The 11,304-nt window shown below is 39.7% G+C and overlaps 1 pseudogene; it reads left to right on the forward strand.

Annotated features, from left to right (window-relative positions):
• Window positions 1–11: 11 nt before the first annotated feature.
• Window positions 12–11,098, forward strand: LOC114105133 (ubiquitin-conjugating enzyme E2 N-like; annotated as a pseudogene).
• Window positions 11,099–11,304: the final 206 nt, after the last annotated feature.

Here is an 11,304-nt window from a genome sequence, read left to right on the forward strand (position 1 = left end):
TTTTGCCCAGGATGGGGAAAAAAGGTAATCCTGTTTCCCCTGAGATTAGAGAAAGGGAAAGATTAGGGAGGAGGAGGGAGAGAGGAAGAAAAAAGAAAAGATGAACATTTTAAAAATAAGTCACAGTGGCTAAGCAGCAAGGGCTATATTCAAAGCATAAAGTAGACCACTGTTATATAACCAAGGAAACCAAGACGCAAAATTGAAGTTGAGTGCTTTGTCCCAACTCACATAGGCTGTACTAGGTAAGTTGGTTATAGTATTTGACCTTCTTCTTCTTCTTCTTCTTCTCCTTCTCCTTCTCCTTCTCCTTCTCCTTCTCCTTCTTCTTCTTCCTTTCTTTATTTTTTTTAATTTTATTTATTTATTTATTTATTTGGTACTGGGATTAAACAGAGATGCTTTGCCATTGAGCTCCATCCCTAGCTCCTTTTTTTTTTTTTTTAATCTTTTTTATTTTGACACAGGGTCTCACTAAGTTTCTTGGAGCCTCACTAAGTTGCTGAGACTGACCTGAAACTCGTGAGGTCTTTGGCTTCAGACTCCTGAATTCCTGGGATTGCAAGTGTGCACCATTATGCCCAGCTCCCTTGTTTTTAAAATATTTATAGTTGGACACAATACCTTTATTTTATTTATTTATTTTTATGTGATGCTTGGGATTGAATCCAGGAGCACTTAACCACTGATTCACATCTCAAGTCCTTTCTGTGTTTTGTTTTGTTTTGGTTTGGTTTGGTTTGGTTTGGTTTGGTTTTTCAGGAGATACCAGAGATTGAACTCAGGGGCACTCAACCACAGAGCCCCATCCACGACACTGTTTTGCAAAGGATAGAACTAGGGCCTTGCATGTGCTAGGTGAGCGCTCTACCCATGAGCCACAATCCCAGCCCCTCCCTTGCTCTATTCTAATGGAAAGTTGCCAGTCCATATCCTCTGTTGTGAAGGAAGTCATTTCTGATATCACACAACTCTTGTCATTTCTCCTTGTTATTTGATCTAGAGAAGGTGCCATCATCCAAGACAGCCAAATCTAGAGACTAGTTCAAGGATGCGCACCTGGCGCACAAAGATTATATGAGACTATCGAAGTCCCTCTTTTTCTATAATTTGAAATAAGCACAGAAACCAGGCCCAGCGGCATACGCTTTTAATCCCAAGGGCTTGGGAGGCTGAAACAGGAGGATCACAAATTCAAAGCCAGCCTCATCAATTTAGCAAAGACCTAAGAAACTTATTGAAAATTATTTCAAAATAAAAAGGACTTAGAGCGGGGCGCAGTGGTGCACACCTGTAATCCCAGCAGCTGGGGAGGCTGAGGCAGGAGGGTCACAAGCTCAAAGCCAGCCTCAGCAAAAGTGAGGTACTAAGCAACTCAGTGAGACCTTGTCTCTAAATAAAATACAAAACAGGGTTGGGGGTGGGGCTCAGTGGTTGAGCACTCCTGAATTCAATCCCTGGTTTCTCCTGAAAAAAAAAAAAAAAACATAAAAGACTTAAGATGTGGCTCAGTGGTTAAGTGCTCCTGGGTTCAATCCCCAGTACTAAAGGAAGAAAAAAGAAAGAGAGAGAGAAAGGAAGAAAAGAAGGAAGGAATGAAGGGGTACAGAAGGAGTTTGTCATTTAGATTCTGACGTAGGTTCTAGGGACTCTCAGCACATAGAAGCCCATCTTTGGGGTATCTTTTCTGAAAGCCTAACAGTCTAAAGAAAAAATAATAATAATTTTTAACAATGTCCCTATGCCTGTAGCAAGAGGGAGAGCTCTACTTCTCAGAACTGGAATTGGGGATGAGAACAGGAATGTTCCTACCAGGGGAAGAAAGCCAAATCAGTTTGATGCTAAATTGGCTTAGGCAACCCCATGTTTCTATGCAGATCTACCACCTTCCAAATTGGAACTTGGTGTCCTGAGCAGATCTATGCAACATGAAGGAGCCACTGTGAGCTATGGTCAGGTTCAAGATCCAAGTGTCTCCCTGATGATTGAGGTCTTCAAAAAACCCAATAAGCAGCAATCCTTTCCCTTTCATCCTGAAGATGCACCAATTGAAAAATGTAAATTTTTTAAAAAATAGTTAAGAGGTAAAGGCCAAATACTTTATTAACAGCTAAGTTGGAATGTCATACTGTATAATCAATAGATTATCCACTCAGTTATGGCAACAGTGGACTGGGTCTGGTCCATGCCTCCCACCTAATTCCCAGAATTGCAAGGTAGAAGGCATGTTAGAGCAGCCAGTCCCCAAAAGAAGAGGAGAGGAGCCTAGGCCATATATTCACAGTTTCTAGTTCCTAACTCATCCTTTTCCCTAAGGCAGAGTGAGGGAGTCATATGAGGATACAGAAAGGCAGAAGCAGAAGGCTAATGCAGAGAAACATGAGATGTGGGAGCCAGCTCCTACCATGAGTTCACATATTTGGCATCCAGTTGATTAAGCAAGCTCCATACAAGGTACCATGCTGTCCCGTGTACCTTTGAGTGTGGTCCAAGTTTATTGTGTCTAGCAACAGATCAAGACTCAATGATTTTTAGCAGAAATTAAATGTATAAACAGAATATCAGGAGTATAATTCTTGTTCAGATTCTGGATTTTAAAAAGAAAAACAATGCTCATATTCATAGCAGCATCATTTACCATAACCCAAAAGTGAAAGCAATCCAAATGTCCATCAACAAATGAATGAATAAACGAAGTGTGGAAAATACATAGAATGGAATATTATTCCACCTTAAAAAAGGGAGAAAATTTTGACACACACCACACCATGGTAGAAGAAGACAATGCTGAGTGAAATAAGTCATCACAAAAAGGCACTGCGTGATTCTATTTATACAAGGTACCTAGAGTGGTCAATTCATAGAGATAGAAAGTATAATGGCACACATTAAAACTGCACTGAGATTCCATCTCACTCCAGTCATAATGGCAATCATCAAGAATACAGGAACAATAAATGTTGGTGAGGATGTGGGGAGAAAGGTACACTCACACATTGCTAGTGGGACTGCAAATTGGTGCAACCACTGAGGAAAGCAGTAAGGAGACTCCCCAGAGAACTTGGAATGGACCCTCCATTTGACCCAGATATCCCCATTCCTCAGTATATACTCAAAAGACTTGAAATCAGTGTGTTATAGTGATGCAGCCACATCAATGCTTATAGCAGCTCAATTCACAATAACTAAGTTATGTAACCAAACTTGATGCCCTCCAACAGATGAATCAATTAAGAAAATCTGCTATATATCCACAATGGAATATTACTTAGCCACAGAGAAGAATGAAATTATGTCATTTGCCTGTAAATGGATGGAACTGGAGACTATCATGCTAAGTGAAATAAGCCAATCTCCAAAAAAAAAAAAAAAGGCAAAATGTTCTCTCTGATATGTGGATGCTAACACACACTAAGGGCAGGGGAGAACAGAAGTTCATTGGATTAGACAGGGGAATGAAGGGAAGGGAGAGGGGATGGGAATAGGAAAGAGTAACAGGAATCAGACATAACTTTCCTATTTCATATATGAATACACGACCAGTATAACTCCACATCATGTACAACCACAAGAATGGGATCCTAATTAGAATAAATGATACTCTGTGTATGTATAACATTTCAAAATACATTCTACTGTCGTGTGTATCTAAAAATAACAATTTAAAAAAAAAGAAAGTAGAATGGCAGTTGCCAGGGGTTGAGGAGAGAGAGAAATGGAAGTTAGTGTGCAGTGGGTACAGAGTTCAGTTTTGCAAAACAAAAAGAGTTTTGGAGGGACTGGCTGCATGACCATGTGAACATATTTAACACTATTGAACTATACACTTAAAAATGTTTAGATTTTTTTCAAAAAGTAAAATAAAACAGGCAAGACATTTGGGGGTTTTGTCGTTTTTTTTTTTTTTTTTTTTTGATTCAACATGTAAGGAATATTGGGCACAGGAGATTCCAGCATTCTAAAAGTATTTACAAATATTTCTAGATGAAATGATATTGAATTTGATCTTGGATTTGAAATAGAAAATTAATGAAAGTTGAGTCCTGGGATATTTAAAACTATCTAGAGCATTTTCAAATTTATGTGTGAAATGATCTAGCACAAAAGTGTTATTGAAAGTCTGGATATGGACTGGGGTTGTGGCTCAGCAGTAGAGCACTTTCCTGGCATATGTGAGGCACTGGGTTCAATACTCAGCACCACATACAAATAAATAAATAAAATTAAGTTATTGTGTCCATCTACAACTAAAAAAAATTAAAGTCTGATTATATTGCTCCCTCAAAAAAGCAAGCAATAAGAACATTTTCAGAAAGTAAGGAATATGAATGGACTTGAGTATAAACTAAACTTGGTGATATATCAAGGCTACATTTCTTACATGTGATAATGGCATTGTGGCTTTGTAGGAGAATGACCTTGTTTGCAGGAGATTCATGTTGTTTTAGAGGTGAAATACCATGACATCTGCCATTTATTCATCAAAAGAAAGTATTTTATATAAAGAGTGAAATAAAGTAAAGGACACGTGGGAACTTGTTATACTTTAATATTTTAAATTTAAAATTTTTGAGGAGCTGCATGAAGATCAAAATGGGTGATGTATGGTTTGGATATGGTTTGTCTCCCAAAAGTTCATGAGCCAGAAGCTTGGTCCCCAGTGTGGCAGTGTTGAGAAGTGGTGGTGTCTTCAAGAGGTGGAGCCTAGTAGGAGGTTATTAGTCCTTTACAAGGGACTTCTGTTTTGTAGGAATGTATTCCTACCTCTTCAGGATTTCCCACGAAGCAGGTTGTTATAAGCAAGCCTGGCACCTCCCTCTGAATCTCTCCTCCACGTGCACTGTCACAGTGATGCCATCTACCATAAGGCCCTCACCAAAGCCAAGCAGATATAGGCACCACACACAGACCATACTCTTAAACCTTTATAACTTTGAGCTAAATAAACCTCTTTTCTTTATAAATCATAAGCCTCAAGTATTTTGTTATAGCAACATAAAACAGACCAAAAGAAATGAGTGACTAGGCTTGAAAGATGAAGGCAACAAGGCTCAATATCTCTCAAAGGATTGACCTGATGAGGAAACCACTTTCATCACCCCTAAGTGTTAGATTCTACAGCTTACACCTCTGATACTGCTGGTGGAGGTTACTGAATGCCACCGCCACCTATGTCCACTGTCATTACTTCCCCACGAACTCAGTTTTACTCTGGTTGTACTAGAATTAATATTGTGAACCTGCTCAGCTAAGGATAAGATCAAGACATAGCAGCAGGTAGGGAATTAGGGGATGGGGACTTCCAATCAATCTCATTCTGAAACAACCAGATGTCCTTTTCACCCTTAAGATACTTCATCCAGGGTAAAGAAATGCGGTCAAGTCTGTTTGAAATCTCAAGCTACAGAATTTCAATACATCTTTAGATGAGGGGTGGAAAACAAGGAAATGAAAGGTTAATAAAATCTACTTTTTTCAATATCTCCATTTCAAGAGAAGTTTTCATATGTATCAACAGAGCTATCACCCCCTTTATCCAGAGATCTCTGAATTAACTAAAGTTTTTCTAGACTTGACATCTTAAATCTGATGCAATAATATAATGCAGTAGCTCTGATCTAAACATTTTAAAGGTTCAAAAGACACTTAAGAAGAACTTTCAGAGAAACTCAAGTTTGGATTAACAGCACTGCTGGTCAGCATTGTGCATGTACACCAACGAAAAGAGAACATATTAAAAAGATGTCCTAAAAAGCCAACGTAGCATATCCATAATAGTGTTAATTATCACATTAATCGTTCCTGGTGCAAATGTGATAAGAGAAGTTAAGGGCGAAGAAATTCACAAATTGAAACTCCCTGGGGCCGGGTGCACTCCTATAATTCCAGAAGCTCTGGATGCTGAGACAGGGAGATCACAAGTTCAAAGCCAGCCTCAGCAAAAGTGAGGCACTGAGCAATTCAGTGAGTCCCTGTCTCTAAATAAAACACAAAATAGGTCTGGGGATATGGCTCAGTGGCAGAGTGCCCCTGAGTTCTATCCCTAGTACCTCCACACACACACTAAATAAAAGGGGAGCTGGGAATATGGCTAAGTGGTTAAATACCCTTGGGTTCAATTTCTGGTAGCAAAAAACAAAGAAGAAGGAGGAGGAGGAGGAGGAGGAGAAGGAAGGAAGGAAGGAAAGAAGGAAGGAAGGAAGGAAGAAAAGTGAGACTACTTCTGAATACTCTATGGACCTTTTACAAATTCCTCCTTCAGGGTGGTGTATGGGACACCACACTCTCAGAAGGATGATTGGGATTTTAAGCACTCCTAGCTGAAGAAAGAATTCTAATATGAAAATCTGTCACCCCATTTTTATGGGTTTAGGGGCCCTGTATGAGGAAGCAGGAAAACAAAAGATCTTTGGAAAATGCACAAACTCTACAGTCAGACAGACCTGAATTTAATTTCTACTTATTGCATTTACCAGAGTGTGGTCTTGGGTAATTTGCTCAATGTTTTTGGATCCTCGGTTTCTCAACTTATAAAATGGACTTGAAGTTGGGGCTTAAAAGGTCTCAACTCACAGAATTGTGGGGTTATTAAATGAAAGATCGTCATGGAAAGTTCTTAGTGCTGCACCTGACATGGAGGAATGCTAAGTAAAGAGCAGCTACAGTTAAATGAGGAAATTTTCAAATAGACAATGAAGAGCGGAGACATGAATTTCCTCCAGACTTAATGAGAACCATTTTGGCTACTAGACTGACCGACATGTAAATAATTTCTAACTCTCTCAAAATAACCCCCTTCAACGGAAAGTCACCTCTGTGTCTAAACTGAACAAAGTATACCCCTTTCACAGGCTGCCCCTTCCTCTTCCTCTGTAGGCTCTGTTCTGAGTCATCACCTATCCAAGAAAATACCAAAGAAAAGGATATTCAGGCAGGTCTTTTTCCAAAAAATAAGTTTAATTGATATTTATTAAATATCAAGGATGTGCCAGCCACAGTGCTGGACACCAAGGGATACAGAAGTGAATAAATACTGCCCACCAGCCTTGCCCTCAAGGAGCTTCCAGCCTCATAGGACCAAAAAGTGAACAGAAAAATTCTGAGTGTGGAACGGCAGTCTACTGTGAGAAAAAAAAAAAATCCTAAATTATATAGAGTCTGTGAGACACAAGCTATAATCATGTTTCTAGCATTTAAACTGGTCTTCAATTTACTTCTTTTCCTTAAGAATAAACACGCAGCAAGTGGGTGCTCACAGCTGCAGACGTGTTTTGCAGGGTGCTGCTGGCCTAGGCTGCCTTGAAGTTCCCAGTGAGGACGCATTGATAGACCCTCCCCTGGAGAAGGTGGTCCACAGGGGAGCAGCAGCTGTTCCCACAATGAGCCTAGTATTTGAAGTTGTGCTCTACTTTCCCTAAAAACCCACTCTTATTGTAGACTTCTAAGAGAAGCTGTAGAATATAATGGTTCAGGGAAGTACACACCGTCAGATGGATTGAGTTTAATAAATTGAGTTGAATCCCATCTTCATCACTTACTTCATGTGACCTTGGACAAGTTAGTTAAACTCCATGTGGCTAAGTGGTTAAATATACCCCTGGGTTCAATCCCTGGTACCAAAAAGAAGAAGGAGAAGGAGGAGGAGGAGGAAGAAGAGGAGGAGGAGGAGGAAAAGGAGGGAAGAAAGTAAGACTCCTTTCTCACTTCTGAATACTCTATGGATCTTTTATAAATTCACACTTGTTAGACAGGATTGATAGTAATTGCACCTATCTCGTAGGGTTGACGAGATCTTCCATGAAATATTCCCAGTAAATGTTATTTTAGTTCTTTTCCTTTATAATATACAGTTGGAAGATAAAAATCCAATGGACAATCCATGAAGGATAGTTATATCACAACTCCAAGCCTGCCAAGCTGTTTCCATGGGTGTCTTAATTACATAAAGCTCTCACACCTGTAGTCCACTGCAAGTATCCTCAAATTGTGGGCCTGGGAAGAGCATCACCTGAGCATTTGTTAGAAAGGCAAATTCGCAGACCCACTCTAGCTCCAGAGAGTCAGAAATTCCTGGGATGAGCCCAGAAACTCAGGTTTTAATGAACCATCCTGGTGATTCTGATATTCACTAAAGTTGGAGAACCAGCAGCCCAATGTTTAAGATCAAAGGCCCTGAAAATAGCCTGTGTGGGTTCAAATCCAAGCTCTGCCACTATTCAGCTGTGTAAACTTCAACAAGCTGCTTAACCTCTCTATCCCTCAATTTCCTACCTAATAAATAAATAAATAAACAAACAAATAATTTTAAATAGAGAGATATAAACTACTTTCTATATCATTGTTAGGTTATTGTTAGAATTTAGTGAGTTGAGCAGGACTTCCACTCGTGCATGAGGCAAGCGGAGCCGGAGACGAAACCAGAGGCCAAACTCCGGATCTGACAAGATAGCCAGGCTGCCCTACAGGATCATCAAGGAAACCCAGCATTTTCTGGCAGAACCAGATCCTGGCATGAAAGCAGAACCATATGAGAGCAACGCCTGTTATTTTCTTATACTCAAATTGCTGGCCCCCAGGTTTCCCCCTTTGAGGGAGGGACTTTTAAGCTTGAACTACTCCTTCCAGAACAATACCCAATGGCAGCACCTAAAGTACATTTCATGACCAAAATTTATCATCCTAATGTAGACAAGTTGGGAAGAATATGTCTGATATTGAAAGATAAGTGGTCTCCAGCACTGCAGATCCGCACAGTTCTGCTATGGATCCAGGCTTTGTTAAGTGCTCCTAATCCAGATGATCCGTTAGCAAATGATGTAGCAGAGCAGTGGAAGACCAACCAAGACCAAGCCACAGAAACAGCTAGAGCATGGACTAGTCTATATGATATGAATAATATTCAAATCCATCTGATCATCAAGTGTGCTTCACTTCTCCTGTTCTGCCAAGACGTCTTCCTTTTTTGTTTGCATTTAATGGACACAGTCTTAATAGAAACATTACAAAATGAAAGCTCAGACATCTTCAGTTCTTTGGTGATTAAATGCACATTAGCAAATTTTTGCTTTGTCCTGATTTACTGTTGTAAAGCTTGAGCCAAGGGCTGGGTTGTAGCTCAGTGGTTGAGTGCTTGCCTCATATATGTGAGGCACTGGGTTCAATCCTCAGCACCACATAAGAAAACAAATACATAAACAAAGATATGGTGTCCATCTACACCTAAAAAAAAAAATGTTTAAAAAAAAAAAAAACATAAGCCGTGGCTAGAAGTTGGATTATTGCGAAATGTTTAAAAGCAGTGGCTCTCTGCTTATAAAAGCCCCCATCATGGCTTAAGTATAAAGCACTGTGAATGAAGGTAGCTGTCAGGGTTAGCTGCCAGGAGTAAGGGTGTTTTGTTTTGTTTTTGTTTTTGTTTTGAGGGGAAAGGTAGTTTTATTTTAATTTTATGGGCTCCTTTCTCCCCCCTTTATAGTGAACTAATTGCATTGGTTAAAAGCAGCTAATCAGTTCTTTAGAATATGCACTGTAGTCAAGTCTAACTTCATTTAGATTCTGTAGATGGACAAGCTTGATTGTTTGAATCAAAATGGGAACATTAAACAAACAAACACCACAGCCCTCACTAATAACATTGTGATTTTGCTGTCAGGTATAGATTCCCCCCTTCAAAAATAAAAGAAAAAAAAACTTGCAATCATTTTGTATGGCTTGTCTGGAAATTTCCGTAAGTCTTATGTTTTTCTAAAATATTTTTTGTTATTCTTTCAAAAAAAAGAAATAAGTGAGTTAGATAGTACCTTTTATCAGTCAGGGTCCAATTAGGAGATGGAAACCAGAATCAGTTATTTTAACAGACAGCATTTAATATAGAGAATGTTCAGGTAATAATTGTTAACTCTGTAACTGAAAAAGCAAAAAAAAAAAAGAAGAAGAAGGATAAAACACCAAGTTATTGCAATAGTAACAATTGCAGGAAGCAGCTTATAGGGATGGGGGAACAAAGGGAAGAAATTGAAATTATTGAAACTTAGAAGTTCAGAAGAGATTCTGGTGCATGGGATTGGGGTCAGACATGTGAGGAGGAGGTACCAGCTGGCTATTGCTGGTGTCATTTTGAAGATGTGAAGTGACCGGCCTTTGCAAACTGTAACTGCCTCTGCCAGTGAAGTAGCACCATTGTAGCAGCATTGCTGGTTGATGACAACAGGAATAAGAAACCAACCAGAAACTGACTCCTCCCTTTTTCAACTAGCCCTGCAGTCTCCCTTTGTCATTTACTTAAGAGGCTAACAGGAAGAGGGTGGCAAAGAAGTGTAATTTGTAGAGTCCTAACCCTAACCCTCACAAAGCCAAATGTGGAAGAGTGAGATGATAGTGTAATAACTATAAACAGAAACTTATTGAGCACAAGACATTTGGTAATTGCTAGAGATGCAACACTGGAGTTCACACGGTCCAGTTTCAAAGATCTCAACTAATATCTCAGAACCTAGACAAGCAATGACAATGTAGAGTAAGTGCAACAATGGGAGTCATACCAGATATTTGGGGAGCCTAAAATAGGTGAACTTGACTTAGACTTGAGGAAGTTACAGAAAGCTTTCAAGGAGGAAATAACATCCAAGTTGAAAGCTTAAAAATAGGACATTAGCAAACATGCCAAACAAAAGGGCTCACAAGAACAAAGACCTACAGATGAGGGAACAAAGAGCATCCAAAGAACTAAAGAAAGATGATAATGGCATGAAAGTTGAAGTGGCCAACAGGTAGAGCTAAAGAAGGGTCAGCAGAACTATGTCCCCAAGAGAAGTGTGAACCACAGCACCCTGAACAGTAACTGGAGGGTAGTGTACAACCACTAGCCTTTTTTAAAAACCCAATTGACAATCATGTGTGCTTTAAGATCGGCTCCAGATGCCACAAGAAAGATTGCTTGAGTGAAGTAAGACAGGAGGTGGGGAAATCGGAAAACAGCTTCCTGTTGACCAGATCTGAAAATGGCTTCCTGTTGGCCAACCCAGTAAGAGATGATGGAGGTCTGATACAGGAAAGTGGCCTAGGAATGGAGAATGTGAATGGACTCAAGGAATACTAAAAAGGTAGAGCCAACAGGATTTGGTAAATGACTAGAGGCAGGCAGTAAGGAACAAGGTAGAAGAAATAAAACTGAGAGGAATCAAGAAAAATGCCCAAGTTTCTACTTTGGGAAACTGAACAGATGTTGCTATCCTCTACTGGGATGGGGTGGCAGGAAACAGAGTAGGTTTAAGGAAGAAGATGATGGGTTGAATGTAGACAGGT

The sequence above is a fragment of the Marmota flaviventris genome, chromosome 8 (genome assembly GCF_047511675.1).
Source record: "Marmota flaviventris isolate mMarFla1 chromosome 8, mMarFla1.hap1, whole genome shotgun sequence".
NCBI lineage: Eukaryota > Metazoa > Chordata > Mammalia > Rodentia > Sciuridae > Marmota > Marmota flaviventris.